Raw genomic sequence first — 14,725 nt, forward strand, 5'->3', positions numbered from 1 at the left:
ATAACTTGACATGATTGTATGCATTTTCAAATTTATTAAACTCTTCAATTATAATCTATTTTTAGCTAAGTATAAATTATACTGAAGGAAACAAAAGACGTTTTGTAATGATTACATATTTTTCTATATTAAAAATGTAAATTGAGCTTTAAAAAACCTTAATCATGAGTGAGGAACCCAGATGTCGTATGCATATTCCCTAGTTCCAATTTAGCTACATCAATAAGTCTGATTTGCACATAATCTTATGCTTCCTAATTAGAGACCCTCAGTTATTGGAAGTGAAAAAAACCATTAGAAGATTGATTAAAAAGTCCATAGTACTGGCATGTGTCAACATAAGAAACATCTTTTTCTTCAAATCGATTTGAAAAGTATTTGACTAAAGATCTTGAATATCTGTTTTGTTGCTGTTGTTCCTCAATTTATTTTTGACTGAAGTAATAAACAACATAGACATATAAGAAGTCAAATAATTCTGAAAGCTTTCTATGAAAAACAGCTCATTGTTTCTGCTCTCAAAAATATATGTTCACTGCTACTTCTTGAACTATTTACTCTGAATATACTCTATTGTCTATTATAATCTTCTTACGGTAGTTGACAGGTTTTCCTTCTTGGATACATATCCTATCCCCACTAACACAGTTTCAATACTCCTAATTATTCTTCTTTATAATTTGTATTTAATGAAACAATAATGAGGACTTAAGATATTATAATTATCCTTATATTTATCACTACTAAATAGCTTCTTTTAAAATTGTGTTTATTCTACAGTTGGTGTTATTTTTATTTGCTTTGTTTTGACACTGGGGCTGGTATTCCACCCAATATACTTCAAAATATCTTTCAACAGCTAGCAGTGCATGATTTCCAATGCCCAGACACAGTCAGTATTTTAAATTCCACTCTTCCATCACATTTCACCCTCTGTCTTCCTCCAATAGCTTCCATCTTACAGCAGCAAGTCTGGAAAGATTACTTTTGCTGTGTAGAGTACAATTGCTATCCTGGGAAGTCCCTTTTATTCTCCTTTGCTGGCTGTCACATCGTGATACCATGTTGTTCTGTTTCATCCTCTGCCATCATCCTTCTATTCTCTTTGTTCTTAAAAGTTCACAATTTCTTTTTTTCTCTTGTGATTTTGATTAGATATGGGAAAAAACATAAGCACATGTGATCATTATGCTATGTTTAGACCAACTTTCTGAGCATGTACTTTGTATTATTTTCTGTCATTTTTCTTTTAAAAATTAAAATGTCACACCCAAGAACAAGTAGATGAATGATTTTGTTCCTATGTGAAAAATGGCAATCGATTAAGTTACTGATGCAAGGGAAACAGAAATGTCCAACTATTGCCCAATCCAACCTGAATGCTGTCCTAAATCCACTTTTCCTTGTGCTCAATATTACAGTTAGTGCCTTATGTTAAGATTAGTAGCAATTACTTTTACATAAATCATATAAGAAAGGACCTGTCATCATTATTACAAAGAAACATCTATAATTAAAAGTAAGTAGACACTTGTCAACTACAAGAAAATAGGCATATTCTCAATTTGTTATATATAAAATGGAATTAAAATTTCCTATTTTATGTTGTTTTGAAGAAAGATAAAATTTTTGTTGTACATGATTTTGAATTCTAAAGTATTATTAAAAATAAAGGTTAATTGATGCTTAATATCTGCACGAAAAGTTATATCATTAACTGGAATGGTTTGTCTATAGAAAATGGAAAGCAACATGCAAAAACAATTTATTTCCTTTCTGGCAAAAGGAAAAGTGTAAGGGGCAAGGTTTGGAAGGCAGATACATTTGCACTGCTGCACAGGGAAGGAGGAAGTGGTGTTGGTAAGTGCCTGATAATCTAAAAGGAATAAGAGCAGCAGTTCCCTGACTTAAGAAAGTTCTGAAGAGACCAGTGCCTACTTCTCTTCATGATGACAGTTATTAGGCTATTTATAACTACTATAATTGAAGGGAGTTTCAAATGCATTCTCATTCTATTTGTAAATACAATTGATTGATTTTCTGAACAAAGGTGGTTTTGAGATATGTGGTGTTTTCTGATATATATGGATGTTTGGTCAACAGTCCTTCTCATAAATGCATATGGAGCCAGATGCTGCTTAGTAATTAAATTGTTAAATAATAAAGTCTATGAATTGATGCTTTCTCATAGAATATTTAATGATTGCACAAAGGAAGTATCATGCATTTTTTTTTTTTACATATTAGGATTGGAATTAATTTGCAGCTCAGACAATTGAAAAAGAGGCAACAGATATAAGATCACTCTGCACAATTTATTTATTTATTTATTTTTTATTTTTTTATTATTATTATTATTATTATTATTATCATTATTATACTTTAGGTTTTATGGTACATGTGCGCAATGTGCAGGTAAGTTACATATGTATACATGTGCCATGCTGGTGCGCTGCACCCACCAACTTGTCATCTAGCATTAGGTATATCTCCCAATGCTATCCCTCCCCCCTCCCCCCACCCCACAACAGTCCCCAAAGTGTGATGTTCCCCTTCCTGTGTCCATGTGTTCTCATTGTTCAATTCCCACCTATGAGTGAGAATATGCGGTGTTTGGTTTTTTGTTCTTGCGATAGTTTACTGAGAATGATGATTTCCAGTTTCATCCACAAGGATACCCAGGAATTGAACTCAGCTCTGCACCAAGCAGACCTAATAGACGTCTACAGAACTCTCCACCCCAAATCAACAGAATATACATTTTTTTCAGCACCACACCACACCTATTCCAAAATTGACCATATACTTGGAAGTAAAGATCTCCTCAATAAATGTAAAAGAACAGAAATTGTAACAAACTGTCTCTCAGATCACAGTGCAATCAAGCTAGAACTCAGGATTAAGAATCTCACTCAAAACCGCTCAACTACGTGGAAACTGAACAACCTGCTCCTGAATGACTACTGGGTACATAACGAAATGAAGGCAGAAATAAAGATGTTCTTTGAAACCAACGAGAACAAAGACACAACATACCAGAATCTCTGGGATGCATTCAAAGCAGTGTGTAGAGGGAAATTTATAGCACTAAATGCCCACAAGAGAAAGCAGGAAAGATCCAAAATTGACACCCTAACATCACAATTAAAAGAACTAGAAAAGCAAGAGCAAACACATTCAAAAGCTAGCAGAAGGCAAGAAATAACTAAAATCAGAGCAGAACTGAAGGAAATAGAGACACAAAAAACCCTTCAAAAAATAAATGAATCCAGGAGCTGGTTTTTTGAAAGGATCAACAAAATTGATAGACCGCTAGCAAGATTAATAAAGAAAAAAAGAGAGAAGAATCAAATAGATGCAATAAAAAATGATAAAGGGGATATCACCACTGATCCCACAGAAATACAAACTACCATCAGAGAATACTACAAACACCTCTATGCAAATAAACTAGAAAATCTAGAAGAAATGGATAAATTCCTCAACACATACACCCTCCCAAGACTAAACCAGGAAGAAGTTGAATCTCTGAATAGACCAATAACAGGAGCTGAAATTGTGGCAATAATCAATAGCTTACCAACCAAAAAAAGTCCAGGACCAGATGGGTTCACAGCCGAATTCTACCAGAGGTACAAGGAGGAGCTGGTACCATTCCTTCTGAAACTATTCCAATCAATAGAAAAAGAGGGAATCCTCCCTAACTCATTTTATGAGGCCAGCATCATCCTGATACCAAAGCCTGGCAGAGACACAACAAAAAAAGAGAATTTTAGACCAATATCCTTGATGAACATTGACGCAAAAATCCTCAATAAGATACTGGCAAACAGAATCCAGCAGCACATCAAAAAGCTTATCCATCATGATCAAGTGGGCTTCATCCCTGGGATGCAAGGCTGGTTCAATATACGCAAATCAATAAATGTAATCCAGCATATAAACAGAACCAAAGACAAAAACCACTCTGCACAATTTAAAGTAGATATGCAGAAGAGAGAAGCAGTTGGCCAGTGTGTACTAAGCATGGAAAGACAAGTAGTGGGTCAAAGCTCAATGGGGAGAAAGGCCACTTCTAGGAACACACAGCAAGTAACTAATGACATTCTGTGGAGCAGAATGAAAAGATAAATTATATCTGAAAATGGCTCTAAATTAGAAGTAAAAAATAAGCAATTGCCAAGGGTTAGTGCATTCTAAACAAATAGTCATGAGTACCATGATACAGAAAGGTACGGAAGCATGGAATTGTATATGACAAACATAGCAAACAAAGCACATGAAGCACAGAGAATGGGTAAACACAATGTAAGCAATGTAAAGAGAAGGTAAAACTGAACCAAATAAAAACTGCAAAAATTCTCTTATTCTGAGTCTCGTGTGTTTCTGGGAAACAGAATTAGAAACTGGTATAAAAAATTTCCTGATGTGATATTTATAACTGGTCTGGATAAATTAGTATAAGTTGACTATGTAGAAAACTAGATATAATTATCTGGTCTTCTGCCTGGAGATCAGATATTCTCAACTAGTCTTTATGCTCATTTTCATATGTTTCTGAGATACTATTAGAGTTAAATATCCATACTAGATGGATGGCATGTCTATTTGCATATATAGATTCTAGTACCATAAGTGGATAAAACTAGATGAGTCTCCTGTATAGGACCCTGTTGTGATAAAACTTATTTTGACTGGTCATATTTTATATTGCACTTACATAATTTGTATTTGTTTTTAGAGCCAGAATTAACCTAGAAGACAGAAGGCTAGGGTGATGGCTAAAATCCTTTTGGGGATCTTCCACCGGTGGTATTATAGCCTAAATATTTATTTTAAGGGAAAGCTAGAGATAACCAGAAATAAGTATTGAATTCACAATGGAGGCAATAGAAATTGCTGAAGTCAGAAAGAAGGACAAAGCCAGAATATAAGGGCAAGCACTATGGCCAGGTCCTAAGAAAATTGAATAAAAATTGTATCTGGAGGAGCTAGATGTGACTTTGTGAAGCCACATAATCAAGAGATTATAGATATCTCTCTGAGAAATGTCACAACTTAGCAGGCATCCAGTTTTTCTTAAATGGGTTGGCAAATGTGGTTTACAGGATGTTTCAAACTGGCTATAGGAGATACTGGTAAACACCCATTAGGATAGCTATTATTTTTTAAAAAATGAAAATAAGTGTGGGCAAGAATGCAGAGGAATTTGAATCTTTGTGCATTGCTGGTGGGAAGGTGAAATGATAGATTTGTGTAGAAAATGGTAGAGTATTTTCTCAAAAAAAAAAAAAAGCAAAATTACCATATTATCCAGTAATTCCATTTCAGTGTATACACTCAAAGAAAGCAGGGGCTTTAAAATGTATTTTTATAACCATGTTCATAGCAGCATTTTTCACAATAGCCAAAACGTGTAAGCAACCCAAGTGTTCATCAATGGATAAGTGGATAAACAAAACATGTTATATACATATAACGGAGTATCATTCATCCTTAAAAAGGAAGGAAATCCGGACAAATGCTATATTTTGAATGAGCCTTGAAGGCATTATGCTAAGCAAAATTAGCCAGTCATAATAGGATATAACAGGATAAATATCATAACATTACAGTAGGATAAAAATTCTAGGCTGGTGGCAGTGGCTCACACCTGTAATCCCAGAACTTTGGGAGGCTGAGGCAGGCAGATCACCTGGGGTTAGGAGTTTGAGAACAGCCTGGCCAACGTGGTGAAACCCCATCTCTACTAAAAGTACAAAAATTAGCCAAGGATGGTGGCAGGCACCTGTAATCCCAGCTACTCTGGAAGCTGAAGCAGGAGGATCGCTTGAGCCTGGGAAGCAGAGGTTGCAATGAGCCGAGATCGCGCCATAGCACTCCAGCCTGGGCAATAAGAGCGAAACTTCACCTGAAAAAGAAAAAGTATTAATGTACATATATGAGGTGCCTACAGTGGTCAATTTTATAAAGACATAAAGTAAAATGATGATTGTTAGGGAATGGGCGCAGGATGGAATGAAGACTTTATGTTTAATGGGTATATAGTTTCAGGCTGGGAAGATGAAAAAGTTTTGGAGATAGATGGTGATGATGGTTGCACAACATTGTAAATGTTCTTAATGTCATAGAACTACACATTTAAAAATGGTTAAAATAGCCAAATTTTATATTATGTATGTTTTACCACAATTATAAAAAATAAAACATTACCAGCATCCCTTCCTGCTTACATATCAAAAAACTCCACCAAAATCAAAACAAGAAAATATATAGATCTAAGTTTATGAATATGAGATTTTACAACATATATTTTTATATTTTAAATTGTGGGACAACATTATGCCATGATTTTATTTATTGATGAATATACCTATGTTATATATGAATGTTTGTGTGATAAATAAAATGTAGGTATACATAGTTGCAAATAATTTTTTTAAAATACTGCTATTAAGGCTGAGGCAGGTGGATCACCTGAGGTCAGGAGTTTGAGACTAGCCTGGCAAACATGGTGAAACCCCATCTCTACTAAAAATACAAAATTAGCTGGGCGTGGTGGCGGGCACCTGTAATCTCAGCTACATGGGAGGCTGAGGCAGGAAAATCACTTAAACCCGGGAGGTGGAGGTTGCAGTGAGCCGAGATTGCACCATTGCACTCCAGCCTGGGCAAAAAGAGCGAAACTCTGTCTAAAAAAAACAAAACAAAACAAAATACTGCTATTAGTATTAAAAATCAGATTTAAAAGATAATAAAAGAAAAATAAACTCATGAATAGCAGATAGGATACAAAAGTTAGTAGTAACATGAAAGTCCTCAACACTCCCGTATTATCATTTTGTAACTACTTGGTAGCCAGACACTGCCTAAATTAACTTTAGTGGGAAGCTGAACAGGGGACAAATCTGATTGTTTGGGGGCTTTGCACCAATTACTTTACATAATTACAGAGAAAAGTTTGGTTATGATAAAAATATCAAAGAAAATATTGGTCAGAATATTAACTTTATGGACAGTGTTGGTAGGCAGAAGAGCCAAAGAGAAGAGAGTCATAGACAATTGCAATACCACACTGCGCGTTCAGTGCATTTGACATCTGTTGATGTCTTCGCTCAGAAAAAGCTACTTTGTTTTGTTTTTAAAAAGTTAGGGTATGTTATTCCCTAACCGTTTAGGTTGTCCTCAGAAAAATATACAGTATCTCTAGTTCAACATTCTCACCTATCCTGGAAATCTAATCCTTCCAAAATTGCTATCCATGCAATTTTCCCTTATAAATAACTCTGTTCTTAGTAGTTGCAATGATCACACTGAGAGTGGGTAGTGTGTGGAATATAGTAGGAAATTTTGAACAGCAAGATGACCAGTCTATAGTTAGAATTATTGTACCTCTTGGGGGCTGTATATACAATGTACCTAGCCCTGTGTTCAGAAAGACGGATTCCTGAGATTGGCAATTGCATCAGAATGACATAAAGTTGCTTGAGAGCATTTGCATAGAAAAAGGGGTTTGCAGAAGTAAGGGAAAGAGAAAGGAAAGCTTAGAAGAAACAAGTGATGTTCACTGCAAAATAGCTTAGCTTAGAGGGCAACAGAGTGCAGTTTTCCATCTCTATTTACTTTTGTTGCCAAGATACAAATGTCTCGTAGAGCCTAGTATATAAATAAGAGGGTTGGAAGATACTAAAATGAAAGGACCTGCTCAGAGAAGAGACCCAGGATTGGATCTTCAGTCTAGCTGCATGGAAGGATGAAGCCAAAGTGGTGACCATTAATTCATACATTCATTTACTCTTCCATGCATTTATTGAATGATTAGTCTTTAGCATTGGGTTAGAACTGTGAACAGGATGAGCAAGCTTCTTACTGTCAGGGAGCTCAAATTATAGTGAGCAAAGAGAGAATGCTTGAGCCATCTTCAAAACTCACCGAGTGTTTGGCTCATATCCTTTTTTTTTCCTTTTAATAGACAAAGGGTAGAGAAAACAGAAGAGAGAATACCAGTGAGGGTCAAGCCTAATGTCTTCTGACCTTTTTCTTTTTTGTCACTGAAGTGACATGGAGGAGAAGAGGAAAGGAGAAAGGACATTGCTCAAGTGTATGGTCCTCCAATGGTTATCTCAGTTATTAGTAAATTTAACTAAATTGGCAAATAGGAGGTGAAGTGAGAAGCATTCCATTCCTTTTACTGATAAACTTTAAACAGGTCTCTTTGTAGGAATTAGGGTCAGGTTATGAGTGTAAAGTATACAGGGAAATGGGTCACAAGCACACAAAGCATATATCCTGAGAGATAAATTTATCTTCTGTCTCCAAGGCTCTGATGTTTTGGAAAAATTGAATCCAGTGTCTGTAAGTATCTAAAAATATATTTTAGGCTATTTAACTTTTTTACTTAACATTGTGTGACTCACATGTCACCAGCTTTCCCATTCTGCCCCCTGCCAAATATTTCCCAGTTTCTGAGTTTCTCAGATACTGCCTGAAAGTAATCCTAATCAAATTTAAAAGCCTTCTCTGCCCAGAACTCATCTTGCCCCTACATGGCTGCCCCTGCAATAACTACCAATGACCCTGGAGAGCCAGCTGTTCATTTGAATAGTACTGTCCTCCACTAGTGACCCCTGCCCCTGCCCCACTGTGGCCTTGGGGAATGCTGATCCTTTTGTTTTCCCATAGAACAAATGAAACCACATTTTGCCTTGTGAAAATACTTACTTATGGAGGAGAAATAATAGAAATATAGTCCAAATACTTATTTTTAAATGCTATTCAAATTTGCCACTCTCAGAACCCACAAGCTCAAACTTGATCTCAGAATCATGTACCAAGCTGGCTTCTTCTATAACTACTGAAACATCTGCAAACAGCAGGGATCAAATCACCACCATGAATGCTCTGGCACTTATACTCCCTAGACTTCAGGCCCATCTAGACCCCAAAAAAGGGACATCTTTCTTCCCCTCATCCTGAGATCCATCTTTTTTACTGACCCAGAATTCACTACTTTCCAGAATTATAATTGTGGAAGTCATAAGAAGGCAACAACACCATTCCTCGCTAGGGTGGAATCTGGCTTCACAGGCCCCGAGAGAGAATCAGTAGCCTAATAGCACATTTATCAATCTTGAACTTATTTAATCATAGGTATCACCAAGTATTTGACCTTAGACTGTGCATTTCATAATGTCAAAGCTAGTCTCACAGGGTAACACTGGGTAAGATTAAAGGACTCTGTAACCAAAATGTCTATGTTTGAATCCTAGGTCTATGACTTTCTAGATATGTGACCATGAAGACTTTACTTAACTTCTCAGTTTTCTCATCTATAAGTTGGGGATAATGACAGTGCTTGTTTTTAGAGATATCTGGAGAATTTAAAGAATTAATGTATGAAAATGACTTAAAACTGCATTTGGAACTATAGTCTGAAATAGTGGCTGTATAAATAAATAGTATGCAAGTATTAGCTCCTATTATTATTTATTTGCAGTAGTTTTTTAAATGGTGTTTTCTCCTGCATCAATTGATGAGAAATTTAGGGTTTACATTTACCTGCTATAGTCTAGTTTTGGCTCTTGATCACTCATGTGCTAAATTCACATGCATAGCCCAGAAACAAAAATTTTCAGGTATAAGAAAATCCAAGTACATATTTTGGAAAAGAAAAAAAAAGACAAAAATTTTTATACTTACGCAGATAAATAATACTGCTAATATACTCAAATTATCTTTTCAAATTGTATATTTACAACTGAGGATGTAGTACCAGTACTGGGTGGCCACCAAGCTTAATATTTTCTTTGTCATCCATAGGAAGGTATTTACCTTACACATTTATTCATAATTAAGAGCCTAACACAGCAGTTCTTTTAAGAACCAAGATAATCTCTGTCTCAAAATAAATTTTATTATTTCTTTTAGAAGTTAGATACTTCTTTGCAACCACCATTTCAATAGAACTATCCTCATTTCTAACCATTATTAGTATCTCCAGCTTTGAGATAACCTTAGCATGTGGTCCCCTTTAGGTAGCCAAAGCACTTGACAATTTTCACTCCCGATTACCATCCATGCATGCTCCTACCTTGATACAGGAAACTACTCTATCTACACAAAAGGGAAATAAGGCATGGGGTGGTTAAAATGAGTTGTTCAAGGTTTCACAACAAGTTAAGTGATAACATCATGCTCTGATATCTTCTGATTCCAAATTCAGTGATCTTTCTCTACCTGATACTTTTTAGTAAGCCTTAAATTCTTATTTAAATTATAATAAAATTCTTTATTATCTAAGTTCTATAGATGAAAAAAACAGAAGCTTTAGAGGTATAGTACTCTATATGTCTACACCTTTTAGATGTATAGTACTGCCAGCCAAATTTATATGGCTGGCAGTCCTTCAAATGAGGCATGTATATTCACAAACATATATTCTCTTTAAATATCCCTGAATATATTTGAAAGTTAGACTAATTAAAAAATTATTTGATTTTGGAATAGATATACTCCCCTCTGTCAGTAATATAGATATGACTCAGGGTTTTGACCTCATGGATGCAGCACTCGAATCAAATGACATAATCGATACACAGGTGTGTTGATCATGACTGGTGGGAAGCTGATATCAGTTTATATTGAGCCACAATCAGTCACAGAGGCTGCTTGTTAGTAGGGTGACCATGTGATTTATTATCTAAATCAGGATGCTTTTGGGAGTAAAATTGGTGCTATTAATAGCCATGCTAGGACAACAGAATTTTCTGGGATTGTCCTAAGCAGACACACATGCATGGCTAGCCTTCAAATAGTCTATGAATATGACCACTGACTTATGTGACCAGCGTTGCTTCCGGTAAGGAAAATATATGGTCATTCAGGGACAAAAAGAAAAAAAAAACATGAAAGAGTTTTCATATTTTGGAGGCAGACACATCCTTGCAAGTTTCATCAAATGAGCTTTGTTTGCAAAAGAGCAGGGTTCATATTTTAATCATAAATACTACTCATCATGAATTCCTTGAAGGACTGGAAACTCCTAAAATGTGTTTTAATAATAAATATTTTCATGTAGCTTCAATCTCCTCACCTCCCCATTTATCCGGTTTGTGGAATCAATGCCTGCCTTGTTGAGCTGTGAATAGATTCTTCTATCCTGTCTCCAGCTATGTGCTTGCTAATTTCTCCTTGCCAGGTAGCCTGCAGAGCAGAGCCCTAATTTCAAATGCTATCTCCAAACAGAATGGCAGTGGGAGGCCAAAGGAATCTACCAAGAAAAGCATAATTGAAGAATGTTTAAAAAGTTATAATGGTCGGTCTTGATTTTGATGCTAATCTCATATTAAATCCTACAGTGTTTCTTGAAAATAATGGCATGGAAATGACTTAAAGGAATTTTGCTCTCCCTAGGACCTTCTCTTCCTCCTTAATGTATTTATTAATACTACACGTTTAGGACTTTTTAAACTGTTTTAAAATATTGAGCTGAAGATTGGTCTGTCAATTAACTGAAAACTTGAACAGCAGGCAATTTTTATTCCCATGTTTATATCACTGTTTCTTTTATGCAAGTTTAGCCCTAGGCAAAGTAGTGGAGTCAGTAAGACTTCCCTTTTATACCCATCTAACCTTTTTCAGTGTCTGTCTCTTCCATTTTGTGTCTTCTAGGGTTCTTACTATTATTTAGTACTCCAAGGCCTTGGTCTGTCTGCACTGTCAAGTCATAATTTTGTTTGATCTAGCTATTAGGGGTCTAATGTATTCCTCTTCCTAAGGTCTACACTTTGTTATTGCAGACTTTTAAAAATTCCTCTCCTATACAACGTTTCCAAGCACCAGTGAAAGAAATCTGTAGTAGTGAAGTTTCACGCGGTGGCTCACGCCTATAATCCCAGCACTTTGGGAGGCTGAGGCGGGCGGATCACGAGGTCAGCAGATCGAGACCATCGTGGCTGACACAGTGAAACCCCGTCTCTACTAAAAATACAAAATATTAGCCGAGCGTGGTGCCAGGCACCTATGGTCCCAGCTACTCGAGAGGCTGAGGCAGGAGAATGGCGTGAACCCGGGAGGTGGAGGTTGCAGTGAGCTGAGATCGCGCCACTGCATTCCAACGTGGGCGACAGAGTGAGACTCCGTCTCAAAAAAAAAAAAAAAAAAAAAAAGTGAAATTTCAGACACTATCAACATGCAATGCCAATAGTCTCTGGAAAACTCTGCTAGAAGCTATAATTGTATAGTATGAAAATGATACTTGCTCATTGAACAGGTTTGTGTAACTTGTAAGCACTGATGATTTGCACATCAGAGGAGAAACTGTAGGGGAGACTGAGCTGGCTTTCTACTGAGGGACTAATATTTACCCCACCATCACCTCAGTGTCCTTCAAAAGCAAACATGAGAGACATAAACCAGAGATAAACCACTAAACTGTGAGCCACTGGATTAGGGGCTGTGCTTCTTACTTGCTTTTTCTCTGTCTTTGCATCTGGCCCATGGTACATCTAACTGACTCAGGTTTTTTATTTTATTATTTTGGTAGAAGGAAAGAAGAAAAGAAGGAAGGGAAAGAAGGAACGGTGGAGGGAGATGGGAAAACAGATATTTGAACCAAAGCCTGTGTTTTTCACCATAAAATCTCCCTATATCTTGACTGTAGTGTGTTGATGGCTTCTGCTGTGTCCTTCTTCTTTGCCATGTCATTATGTATTTACGAAAGATGGCAGGATCTTGCCTGGTCCCTGAAAGGAGGCTATCTACTAAAAAGTAATATGTTCTTTTCATCCGGAGTTTTTCAGATAGATAGTCTAAGGAGATTCTATTTTGAATATTAGCTTGAGTTTTTGAGATCTTGAACTTTTGAATCACATATCTGGTGAGAGAAGTCTAAGACATAAAGAATGAATTTCTGATACACAACTGTTCCAATTTAATTCAGAACAAATGTAGTTGGTTCTTAAATATGGGTTGAATGAATGAATAATATATAACAGAGTTATCAAAAAGTGTTATATTCACTTATTCTGTTCACTGATATTTGTGCTTCTACTACCTGAAGACATATGGTAAGATAGTCTTCCTCTATCTCCTTAAAGATGCAGCCAGATGGTTTATTTTGGTCAATGAAATGTGCGCTGAGGTGACGTGTGTCATTGTGACATAGGCATCTTTAAGATATACCATATTTTCCCCCATTAACACAACGTAACAGAAAATGGTGAGATTCTGGTTGGTGGAGTTGAGTTTGTGTCCCTGAGTGAAGATTATTTGGAACTATCAAACTGTAGTTAAAATGTATTGTGAACAAGAAAGGTTTTTCTGGTTTAAGCCATAGAGCTCTGGAAGGTATTTGTTACTATAATATAACATAATCTATTTCAATAGTCACATAAAAATTCAACAGAAGCCAGGGTTGATGCTGCATTTAATAGAACCAACAACCCATTTCTAGCTCAGCCTAAGAGGAAGAAGCATTCTTGACATCATGAAATGCCCTAGAAATTTTATTCCAATTTTCTTCAAGTGCCACCTATACCATACACCTATATGACTTGGAAGGAAGGAAAGGAAGGAAGGAAGGAGAGAGAGACAGAGAGAGAGTAAGAGAGAAAGATAGAAAAAAGAAAGGAAATTTCAATTTGAATTGTACCTTACATATTTACCATATTTACCTTATTTGATTTATATAGCAACTCTAGATTATACCTTGTATAACTTTTTAAAATAAATCCTATATTTTAAAGCTGGGCATAATGGCATAAACTTATAATCCCAGCTAATTGGGAGGCTGAGGCAGGAGGATGGCTTGAGTCTAGGAGTTTGATTCCAGCCTGGGCAACAGAGCAATACCTCATCTGTAATAAATATATTAATATTTCATTTTAGAAAGTTTTAGATTTACAGAAAACTTACAAAGATAGTACAAAGAATTCCCCCTCACCTAGTTTCCCCTATGATTGCTATCTTACATTAGTATGGTACATTTACTGTAATTAATGAACCAATACTGATAAATTATTAAATAAGATTTATATTTTTTTCAGACTTCCTTAATTTTTATTCATTTTTTTCCCTTGCTAGAATCCCATCGGGGTATTCCATTACATTTAGTTGGAATGTCTCCTTTGGGTCCTCTTGGATGTCATGTTTTCTTGTGCTTTCTCTGTTTTTAATAATCTTGAGAGTTTTGGGGAGTACTGTTTACATATTTTGTAGAATGTCCCTCAATTAGAATTACTCATGATTTGACTGGAGTTACATGTTTTTGGAAGATCACAGACGTAACATGACAATTTTTAATACATCATATTAAGGTTACCTACTATAATATGCCTTAGCATCATTGACCTTCACCACCCAGCTGAGGTAATTTTTGTCAGATTTCTCCATTATAGTTACTTTTTTTCTCTCCCCTTTCCATATTCTTCACTTGGGAACTAGTCCCAGTCACTAGTCTTGATTAAGAGGTTATACTTTATCTCCTTGTGGGCAAGGTATCTACATACTTTATTTGGAATTTTTCGTCTTCCATGCTTATTTTCCCCAATTTATTTGTTTAGTTAATCAGTATTTTTTTTTACCAGTATAATAAAAGGGTAATACCAGAGTAACATTAAATTTTACCTATTTGTTTTGGTGAAACTATTCCAGCTTTTGCCATTGGGAGGTCCTTCAATTGGCTCCCATGCCCATTTACATATTGTGTGTGTGTGTGTGTGTGTGT

This window comes from Pongo pygmaeus, chromosome 9, assembly GCF_028885625.2.
Source record: "Pongo pygmaeus isolate AG05252 chromosome 9, NHGRI_mPonPyg2-v2.0_pri, whole genome shotgun sequence".
NCBI lineage: Eukaryota > Metazoa > Chordata > Mammalia > Primates > Hominidae > Pongo > Pongo pygmaeus.